The following is an 11358-nucleotide window of genomic DNA, read 5'->3' as shown; positions in this document are numbered from 1 at the left end:
CTAGGGCCTCTAACCACTAGGCTACCTGCCTCTAACCACTAGGCTACCTGCCTCTAACCACTAGGCTACCTTCCTCTAACCACTAGGCTGTCTGCCTCTAACCACTAGGCTGTCTGCCTTCTAACCACTAGGCTACCTGCCGCCTCTACACTCTAACCACTAGGCTACCTGCCTCCCTTACACTCTAAGCACTAGGCTACTCTGCCGCCTCTACACTCTAACCACTAGGCTACCTGCCTCCCTACACTCTAACCCACTGCCACCTCTACACTCTAAGGCTACCTGCCACCTCTACACTCTAACCACTAGGCTACCTGCCGCCTCTACACTCTAACCACTAGGCTACCTGCCTTCCCTACACTCTAACCACTAGGCTACCCTGCCACCTCTACACTCTAACCACTACACTCTAAGCACTAGGCTACCCTGCCTCCTCTACACTCTAACCACTAGGCTACCCTGCCTCCTCTACACTCTAACCACTAGGCTACCCTGCCTCCTCTACACTCTAACCACTAGGCTACCCTGCCTCCTCTACACTCTAACCACTAGGCTACCCTGCCTCCTCTACACTCTAACCACTAGGCTACCTGCCACCTCTACACTCTAACCACTAGGCTACCCTGCCACCTCTACACTCTAACCACTAGGCTACCCTGCCACCTCTACACTCTAACCACTAGGCTACCTGCCTCCTCTACACTCTAACCACTAGGCTACCCTGCCTCCTCTACACTCTAACCACTAGGCTACCCTGCCTCCTCTACACTCTAACCACTAGGCTACCTGCCTCCTCTACACTCTAACCACTAGGCTACCCTGCCTCCTCTACACTCTAACCACTAGGCTACCTGCCTCCTCTACACTCTAACCACTAGGCTACCCTGCCTCCTCTACACTCTAACCACTAGGCTACCCTGCCTCCTCTACACTCTAACCACTAGGCTACCTGCCTCCTCTACACTCTAACCACTAGGCTACCCTGCCTCCTCTACACTCTAACCACTAGGCTACCCTGCCTCCTCTACACTCTAACCACTAGGCTACCCCTAACCACTAGGCTACCTGCCTCCTCTACACTCTAACCACTAGGCTACCCTACCTCCTCTACACTCTAACCACTAGGCTACCCTGCCTCCTCTACACTCTAACCACTAGGCTACCCTGCCTCCTCTACACTCTAACCACTAGGCTACCTGCCTCCTCTACACTCTAACCACTAGGCTACCTGCCTCCTCTACACTCTAACCACTAGGCCATTCATCACCTTTACGTTTTGTTCCATGAGATAATATCAGTAAGTTAACATGATCTTTATGAATTATAAAGCCTTTATGTACTTTAAAAAAAAAAATATATATATATATATATATATATATATATATTATTAAATAAATTCTTCAAATTCACAAAAAGTGACTGGTGAAGATGATGTGGTAGAACAAAACGTATCTCCTCGTTTACCACAGACCTTGTTTTCGGACTTTGTCCAAAAACCTCCATAAATTTCCCCCATAGGCTTTGGCCAACAAACCATGTCAGAGTTAGTGCCTACAAAAAGACGCCGTTGCCTCTATTCAGGAAGTGTATTTATGTCGTTCCACTGCACGAGTGCCAGGGAAGGAGAGGGGTGTGTGATGGGTGGGTCCTAGACACAAGCCATAGATGGGATTTATCATTCTCCACCCCCTGCACACACACACACACACACACACACACAACTCCCTCATCCGTACACACACACACACACAACTTCCTCATCCATACACACACACACAACTCCCTCATCCATACACACACACACACACACACAACTCCCTCATCCATACACACACACACACACACACAACTCCCTCATCCATACACACACACACACACACACACACACACACAACTCCCCTCATCCATACACACACACAACTCCCTCATCCGTACACACACACACGCACACACACACACACACAACTCCCTCATCCGTACACACACACACGCACACACACACACACAACTCCCTCATCCGTACACACACAACTCCCTCATCTGTACACACACACACACACACACACGCACACACACACACACACACACACAACTCCCTCATCCGTACACACACACAACTCCATCATCTGTACACACACACACACACACACACACACACGCACAACTCCCTCATCCGTACACACACACAACTCCCTCATCCGTACACACACACACATCCCATCTCCTTGAGTGAGAACACACCATAGTGATTTACATCAGAATGGAGAGAGTAGCATCTGTTGCACCATGTGTCTCTCTGGCGGTAAGATGGAGATCATGAGACTATACGAGCCAACGTGTCAACGCCTCAGCTGAAACAAAGGCTAACTTTAGCACACTGCTGTTTGGATTGTTTAAGCCTTGCCACTTGGTATGTGTGTGTGTGTGTGGTAGAGCAAAGCAAGCATGAACAAAAGGAACAGATTGACACCAGATATATACGGACGGCTGGTTAAGATAGTAACTTCACTGGCTGTGTGTTTAAAAAAATTTAAAAAACACAACGATCATTCATTGACTAAAGTAATAAATAATACAAACACAGAAGGTATATATATATATATGAGTTAACACATTTACTACATGTTGACATCTTTATTTAACCAGGCAAATCCAAACTAATTCCTACGCACAAATACAAACGACTGTCTGGTTTATAAATAGCAGTACGGTAATATCCATGACGTAAAAATAAGCATGTGTTTCCTATCCTTACACCAATACCAATCTGTTCCCAGTCATTCCTTGGCACTACACTCCGCCCAGTCATTATCACACGCCACCTGATGACGACATGAGTCGAGAGGCAAGTCTTAAAGAACTAGGGTACGCCACACGGAAACAACCGATTCAATTTTATTTTTTTTAACCTTTTTTTTAACTAGGCAAGTCAGTTAAGAACAAATTCTTACTTAGAATGACAGCCTAGGAACAGTGGGTTAACTGCCTGTTCAGAGGCAGAACAACAGATTTGTATCTTGGCAGCTCGGGGTTTGAACTCGCAACCTTCTGGTTACTAGTCCAATGCTCTAACCACTAGGCTACCTGCCTCCCCTACACTCTAACCACTAGGCTACCCTGCCTCCTCTACACTCTAACCACTAGGCTACCCTGCCTCCTCTACACTCTAACCACTAGGCTACCTGCCGCCCCTCCACTCTAACCACTAGGTTACCCTGCCGCCCCAATCCTTGTTATAGGCCATGATATGGAAGTAAAAGGGTAGTGACATGTTTTAGGTAGTGATTAGTGATGTACTACAATCCCACATGACAAAAAATAAATAATGTATACAGTTTACTATACAATTATGTCGTCAATTGTAGTATACTAAATATAGAATGTTGTAGTATACTATAGTAAATACACTAGTATTTAGTATTTAGTAGTACTAGTATTCACTACTACAGAAATGTCCCCGATAACACTACAGTCTGCGAAAAACATTTTAACTATAGTGAATACTACCCTGCCCATTCTCATCTCCCATATCGCAATTTGTGCCACCCACGAGTGAGAAACCTACATGCCGAGTAGAGACATGATGTTCTGTACATGTCATAGAAAAGAGCAGAACCTCTCAACTATCTGTTCAGCCCCCAGTCCTACCTCACTATATATCTCTCTATCTACCTCACTATCTTTCTATCTATCTATCTATCTCACTATATATCTCTCTATCTACCTCACTATCTACCTCACTATCTACCTCACTATCTATCTCTCTATCTATCTATCTATCTATCTATCTATCTATCTATCTATCTATCTATCTACCTCACTATCTATCTCTCTACCTACCTCACTATCTATCTACCTATCTCACTACCTACCTGACTATCTATCTACCTACCTATCTACCTACCTACCTCACTATCTATCTATCTACCTCACTACCTACCTATCTACCTCACTATCTATTTACCTATCTATCTACCTCACAACCTACTTACCTACCTCCCTACCTCACTAACTACCTACCTACCTCACTACCTACCTACCTACCTACCTCACTACCTACCTACCTACCACCACCCTACCACCCACCACCTCACTACCCACCTACCCCACCACCCACCTCACTACCCACCTACCTCACTACCTACCTCACTACCTACCTCACTACCTACCTCACTTCTATGTAAAAGATGATAGAACAAAAGCTACAGTAATTACTGCAGTATACACTACTATTTTTTTTACTCAAGTATTTATACTATAGTAAATTGTCAATACTACAGTATTCACTGTAGTGTTTTTTTTTGCAGACTTCAGTCAATGACAGTGAGACCATCAGTTATCCTGGGCTGTAAAACAGTACACAGGAAATCCTATTCCCACGCCTCAGGCCTGGGTGGAGACATGCAGGGAGAGAGAGGTTTGGCCCTAAACAGAGAGTACACAGTGGCAGAATATCTGACCACTGTGACTGACCCAAAATTAATAAAAGTGTTGACTATGTACAGACTCAGTGAGCATAGCCTTGCTATTGAGAGGCAGCTGAAGGCAGACATGGCTCTCAAGAGAAGACAGGCTATGTGCTCACTGTCCGCAAAATGAGGTGGAAACTGAGCTACACTTCCTAACCTCCTGCCCAATGTATGACCATATTAATGCATCCCAATTCAGCTAGCCAAACCGCACATCCCCTTTTAAAAAAACGAGAAAAAAAAGTGGAAATAATATTTTGTCTATTATAAGACGCCATAGCCAGTAACACTTCCTCAACATAGTCTAAATTAATCTAAGATTACTCAAGAAATCTGTCATTCATTTTTGACGTTTTTGCCAAAAGAGATCTTAGTTAACTCTAACTAAGATGTTTGGTGCAGTGTTTTTCAATAATAATTTTAAAAAATGTGGATTAAAACCAGTCTCTCGTTGAACGACAAAGACTTTCTAGTAGAATCCCTACTGTTGACCAATCACCGATAAAAAGGGACGTAGTTTGCCCCCCATTAAGAAACATGCTGCGTCGCCGAACAGTGAAAAACACCCGAAGTCCAACATGAAGAAAAACGTCACAAAATGTCGTCATAATATATGCAAAAGCCTTTAGAGACACATTCACTTCAGATTATTACACAGAGACACAAAGAAAAACGAAAACAAATCCAATGTTGATTAACTCCCGTATCAGCCGAATACCCGCGAGATCACAGCGAGATCACAGCGAGATCACAACAGCAAGATTTGTGTAAAGGGCAACCGGTGAATTTTAATGTATGGGCTTTTATTGGCATAGGAAACATATATGTTTATATTGCCAAAGCAAGTGAAATAGATTAATAAACATTAAACAGTAAACGTTACGCTTACAAAAGTTCCCAGAATAATAAAAAGACGTTTCAAAATGATTGGTCAACAGTAGGGATTCTCCAACAAAGTGAAGAACAAATACCGATGTAAAGTCATTGGAAATGAAAGAGAGGAGAAGATATACAATACTGTATATTAGACATAATGACATTTTGAAATGTCTTTTTATTATTCTGGGATCTTTTGTAAGCGTAACGTTTACTGTTTAATGTTTATTAATCTATTTCACTTGCTTTGGCAATATAAACATATATGTTTCCCATGCCAATAAAGCCCATACATTAACATTGAAATTGAGAGAGGGAAGCGAGATGAGGGGGAGAGAATAGGGACGAGAAGGGGATTCTTGGAGGAGCCTAAATAAACAGCGCCCCCACCCCCCTCCTCCTCCCTTAGTTAAATAATCTAAAGCATGAAGAATGCCACTCACCTACAGCATTAAGAAATAGAATCGGAGATTAAGAACTAGATATCGTTGGTTCACCGGCTGAAGTCTGGGATGGGGGCTAAGGGAAACCTATCTAGGGGCTATCTATAGAGATAGATTTTTTTAAACGAAACCTTGTAGTTAAGAAAAGGCCATGGAAGGGACCCTGATGAGGAGGTAAATAAAAACAAACCACCTAGGTAGTAATGTAAACGATATCATGTTAGAAAACAGGTCCCGTTATAAAGTACATTCTGCGCTTTAGTGAGGAAAACACTCTTAAATACAGCAACAATACCATCAACCTGTTTCCGCATAGCCAGTCATTGGACAGAAGAAGTGACTGTTGTGTGTTTTAGTCAAAGCATACAACCTACCTAGGTCCCATGGGTTGACCAGTGACTCCCAACAAGGGATACTAGGACCCCTGGGGGTACTTAGTCTACCCACAGGGGTAATTGAGAAGACTCAAGAGACCCTAGGTATACTAGAAAAATGCACAAGAGGGGGTACTTCATGGGTACTCTGGGCAGAGGGAAAGAAACTGAAAACCACTGGGTTTGACAACAATTTTTTTTTATGTTCATTTATTAGGCCACAAATCTATTCCGTATATTCATCAAAGCACAGAGAATGAATCCAAATAAACCCCCATAGCGCTTGAATCTCAACAAAACTCACAAGTCAGACGCCCCCAGAAGCAGCAACCGACACAGTAAACTGCACACATCACCGTCCTCTCAGAGCGCACAGAACACCTAGGCATATTGTGATAGTCATTCAATACGGGGCGAAATTATTCTCAAACTAAACTCTAAAGCAAATGGATAAAATCCCAATATTTACACCAGAGTAGACAATAAAAAGGAAAATATCTCACCTCAGAATAAGTAACTGCAGAATCCTTAATATATCTTTCCCACTAGAATAAAACGAGCACTTTCTCCAACGAAACCTGTGAGCTTCTACTGATATTCAGCCGCAGGTTTCCTCTGTCCTTACATTCAGCATATTCACTTGCAAATCACGAGTAGAAGGAACGTGTGTTCACGGTTTTCACAAGGCTTGACGGAGTTCTTGGTATAACACACAATCATCCACAGTCATATTGCAGCGAGACTGCGCAGCGGAGATCCTCACTCCAAACGTGTCGACTTGTTTGAGCTGGAGAAACCGGGAAAAGTCGACTAATGACTTGACGATACCGCAGGCCAGCCAATCAGAGACGAGAAGGAGCTTGCAGGGGGACTTGCTCACTTGTCAATGAGCAAGTTCGTTTTGCATAGCCCTGTGCCCAGGGTGTGAGGAGTGTGTACATTTTAGACCTTTCCATTGGTCCTCAAGTGAGCTCTTTACTCACCCGGGGCAATGGTCCATGCAAAACGAGCGCTCTTTTGCAATTTTACGCATCATGATATGCGATAATAAATGAGAAAATCCGCGAACACACGCATGTCATTACCATTGTAGGGATCCAATAATAAACTGTCGTGAATGGTGTCTCAAAGCAATGTTTTCTGGGGACTAAACAGTTGTGACTTTCATTCATTGTTGAAATAATTTTATGTGAAAATTGTTGAAACAAGCACCCGTAGGCCTAAACGCAAAATATAGTTTAGTGTAATTTATCCAAACATGAATAACGAAGCATTTTAGGCACTTTTGTGTGTCCTAGCCTATGGGATTTGCAGATGGCATGACAGGCTGTTTAATTCCCATGGGTTATTACTACCCTGCAGACATTTTGGCAAATGTATTAAAAATAGAAAACAGAAACACCTTATTTACATAAGTATTCAGACCCTTTGCTATGAGACTCGAAATTCAGCTCAGGTGCATCCTGTTTCCATTGATCATCCTTGAGATTTTTATACAATTTGATTGGAGTACAACCTGTGGTAAATTCAAATGATAGGACATGATTTGGAAAGACACACACCTGTCTATATACAGTGCCTTGCGAAAGTATTCGGCCCCCTTGAACTTTGCGACCTTTTGCCACATTTCAGGCTTCAAACATAAAGATATAAAACTGTATTTTTTTGTGAAGAATCAACAACAAGTGGGACACAATCATGAAGTGGAACGACATTTATTGGATATTTCAAACTTTTTTAACTAATCAAAAACTGAAAAATTGGGCGTGCAAAATTATTCAGCCCCCTTAAGTTAATACTTTGTAGCGCCACCTTTCTTGGGGTATGTCTCTATCAGTTTTGCACATCGAGAGACTGAAATTTTTTCCCATTCCTCCTTGCAAAACAGCTCGAGCTCAGTGAGGTTGGATGGAGAGCATTTGTGAACAGCAGTTTTCAGTTCTTTCCACAGATTCTCGATTGGATTCAGGTCTGGACTTTGACTTGGCCATTCTAACACCTGGATATGTTTATTTTTGAACCATTCCATTGTAGATTTGGCTTTATGTTTTGGATCATTGTCTTGTTGGAAGACAAATCTCCGTCCCAGTCTCAGGTCTTTTGCAGACTCCATCAGGTTTTCTTCCAGAATGGTCCTGTATTTGGCTCCATCCATCTTCCCATCAATTTTAACCATCTTCCCTGTCCCTGCTGAAGAAAAGCAGGCCCAAACCATGATGCTGCCACCACCATGTTTGACAGTGGGGATGGTGTGTTCAGGTGATGAGCTGTGTTGCTTTTACGCCAAACATAACGTTTTGCATTGTTGCCAAAAAGTTCAATTTTGGTTTCATCTGACCAGAGCACCTTCTTCCACATGTTTGGTGTGTCTCCCAGGTGGCTTGTGGCAAACTTTAAACAACACTTTTTATGGATATCTTTAAGAAATGGCTTTCTTCTTGCCACTCTTCCATAAAGGCCAGATTTGTGCAATATACGACTGATTGTTGTCCTATGGACAGAGTCTCCCACCTCAGCTGTAGATCTCTGCAGTTCATCCAGAGTGATCATGGGCCTCTTGGCTGCATCTCTGATCAGTCTTCTCCTTGTATGAGCTGAAAGTTTAGAGGGACGGCCAGGTCTTGGTAGATTTGCAGTGGTCTGATACTCCTTCCATTTCAATATTATCGCTTGCACAGTGCTCCTTGGGATGTTTAAAGCTTGGGAAATCTTTTTGTATCCAAATCCGGCTTTAAACTTCTTCACAACAGTATCTCGGACCTGCCTGGTGTGTTCCTTGTTCTTCATGATGCTCTCTGCGCTTTTAACGGACCTCTGAGACTATCACAGTGCAGGTGCATTTATACGGAGACTTGATTACACACAGGTGGATTGTATTTATCATCATTAGTCATTTAGGTCAACATTGGATCATTCAGAGATCCTCACTGAACTTCTGGAGAGAGTTTGCTGCACTGAAAGTAAAGGGGCTGAATAATTTTGCACGCCCAATTTTTCCGTTTTTGATTTGTTAAAAAAAGTTTGAAATATCCAATAAATGTCGTTCCACTTCATGATTGTGTCCCACTTGTTGTTGATTCTTCACAAAAAAAACAGTTTTATATCTTTATGTTTGAAGCCTGAAATGTGGCAAAAGGTCGCAAAGTTCAAGGGGGGCGAATACTTTCGCAAGGCACTGTAAGGTCCCACAGCTGACAGTGCATGTCAGAGCAAAAAATATATATATGTGAGGTTGAAGGAATTGACCGTAGAGCTACGAGACAGGATTGTGTCGGGGCACAAGAAGGAGTTTGGATCCACCAAGACTCTTCCTAGAGATGGCCGCCCGGCCAAACTGAGCAATCCGGGGGAGAAGGGCCTTGGTCAGGGAGGTGACCAAGAACCTGATGGTCACTCTGATAGAGCTCTAGAGTTCCTCTGTGGAGATGAGAGAACCTTCCAGAAGGACAACCATCTCTGCAGCACTCCACCAAGCAGGCCTTTATGATAGAGGTGCCAGGCGGAAACCACTCCTCAGCAAAAGGGCACATGACAGCCCACTTGGAGTTTGCCAAAAGGCACCTAAAGGATTCTCAGACCATGAGAAACATGATTCTCTGGTCTGATGAAACCAAGATTGAACTCTTTGGCTTGAATGCAAAGCTTCACGTCTGGTGAAACCTGGTACCAATCCTACGGTAGTGTTAGCATCATGCCGCGGGGATGTTTTTCAGCAAACACACTGGAGACTAGTCAGGATCGAGGGAAAGATGAACGGAGCAAAGTACAGAGAGATCCTTGATGAAAACCTGCTCCAGAGCGCTCAGAACCTCAGGCTGGGGGTGGAGGTTCACCTTCCAACAAGACAATGACCCTAAGCACACAGCCAAGACAACGACCCTAAGCACACAGCCAAGACAACGCAAGAGTGGCTTCGGTACAAGTCTCTGATTGTCCATTGAGCGGCCCAGCCAGAGCCCAGACATCTCTGGAGAGACCTGAAAATAGCTGTGCAGCAACGCTCCCCATCCAACCTGACAGAGCTTGAGAGGATCTGCAGAGAATAATGGGAGAAACTTCGCTTGTAGCATCATTACCCAAGAAGACTTCTAGTTCATTAATTCAACCATTTAAAAAAAACAAGCACACATAAAACCTAAAAGCCATTCATTCACATGAATAAAATCATGGAGGGCAACACACAATAAAGACTGGGACTTATTTCCATTGTGGTCCTCTTGAGACAAGATCCAACACAGTACAACAGTGAAATAATCCAACAAAAACAGTTGTTTTCACACGTAGTTCTACCTCCTGTTGTGTACCTGGGCTTTTGGACCGGACTGTAAACTACGTTCCATCGTTCTTCCTGCGTAAAGTAATAACCTTAAGTTTGCCACCACACTGGCACGTTGAGAACGGACACCAAGTTAGAAATGGGATGAATTATTTTCTCATTGGTCAAGTGTGCGTGCTGCTCTTTTCTCATTGGTCAAGTGTGAGTGCTGCTCTTTTCTCATTGGTCAGTGTGCGTGCTACTCTTTTCTCATTGGTCAAGTGTGCATGCTGCTCTTTCCTAATTGGTCAGTGTGCATGCTGCTTATTGGCCAGTGTGCGTGCTGCTCTTTTCTAATTGGTCAGTGTGCGCGCTGCTCTTTTCTCATTGGTCAGTGTGCGCGCTGCTCTTTTCTAATTGGCTAACATATCTGTCGGTCCGTCAAAAGTTACATTCATACAAACTTTTTTTGTCCGTGAAAATGGATGGACATTTTCTGGATAGGGTTGATTCATCATCTCTGCTGTCCACCAACATATTTCTCCCAATGAGAGCTTTAGTCATTCAGATAAGTTGGTCCTCCTCACAACCACCAGGATCTGGGTGAACGTAAAGATGTACTCCAGCGATTGTTGAACTTTTCCTGTTGAAAAGCGATATCCCAAGTATAAATACAGTACAGTACACACACTTAAAAGGGTAACAAACTATTTTCTGAGACAAATCGTTTAAAAATCGTTTAACTGCAAAGTTTAAGGAGTTGGTTTGATGGGAAGTTGTGATGTCATCAGCCTCTAACTAACCTGAACCGCCTATTGAGATGCGCCTTTTGTTCAGTAGATCAGGTGTTAAATGACATGAAAAGGGAGACTGGAATGTCACTTTTTAATATGAATAATTCAGGACAAATAGGACAAATAGCAAAACACTCAGTTAAAAAA

At 43.2% G+C, this 11358-nt stretch overlaps 1 protein-coding gene across 1 annotated transcript in view; it reads right to left on the bottom strand.

Annotated features, from left to right (window-relative positions):
• LOC112246529 (ras-GEF domain-containing family member 1B-A-like) overlaps positions 1 to 6969 on the bottom strand; it is a 43174-nt gene extending 36205 nt beyond the window's left edge. Inside the window, exon 1 of the mRNA XM_042320237.1 lies at positions 6666 to 6969. The gene's annotated coding sequence lies outside the window, so the exon portion shown is untranslated. The remainder of the gene's footprint in view (positions 1 to 6665) is intronic.
• Between the last annotated feature and the right edge of the window lie 4389 nt (positions 6970 to 11358).

Source organism: Oncorhynchus tshawytscha, linkage group LG04 (assembly GCF_018296145.1).
Source record: "Oncorhynchus tshawytscha isolate Ot180627B linkage group LG04, Otsh_v2.0, whole genome shotgun sequence".
NCBI classification, from domain to species: domain Eukaryota; kingdom Metazoa; phylum Chordata; class Actinopteri; order Salmoniformes; family Salmonidae; genus Oncorhynchus; species Oncorhynchus tshawytscha.
This window is presented reverse-complemented; position numbering and strand designations above follow the sequence as displayed.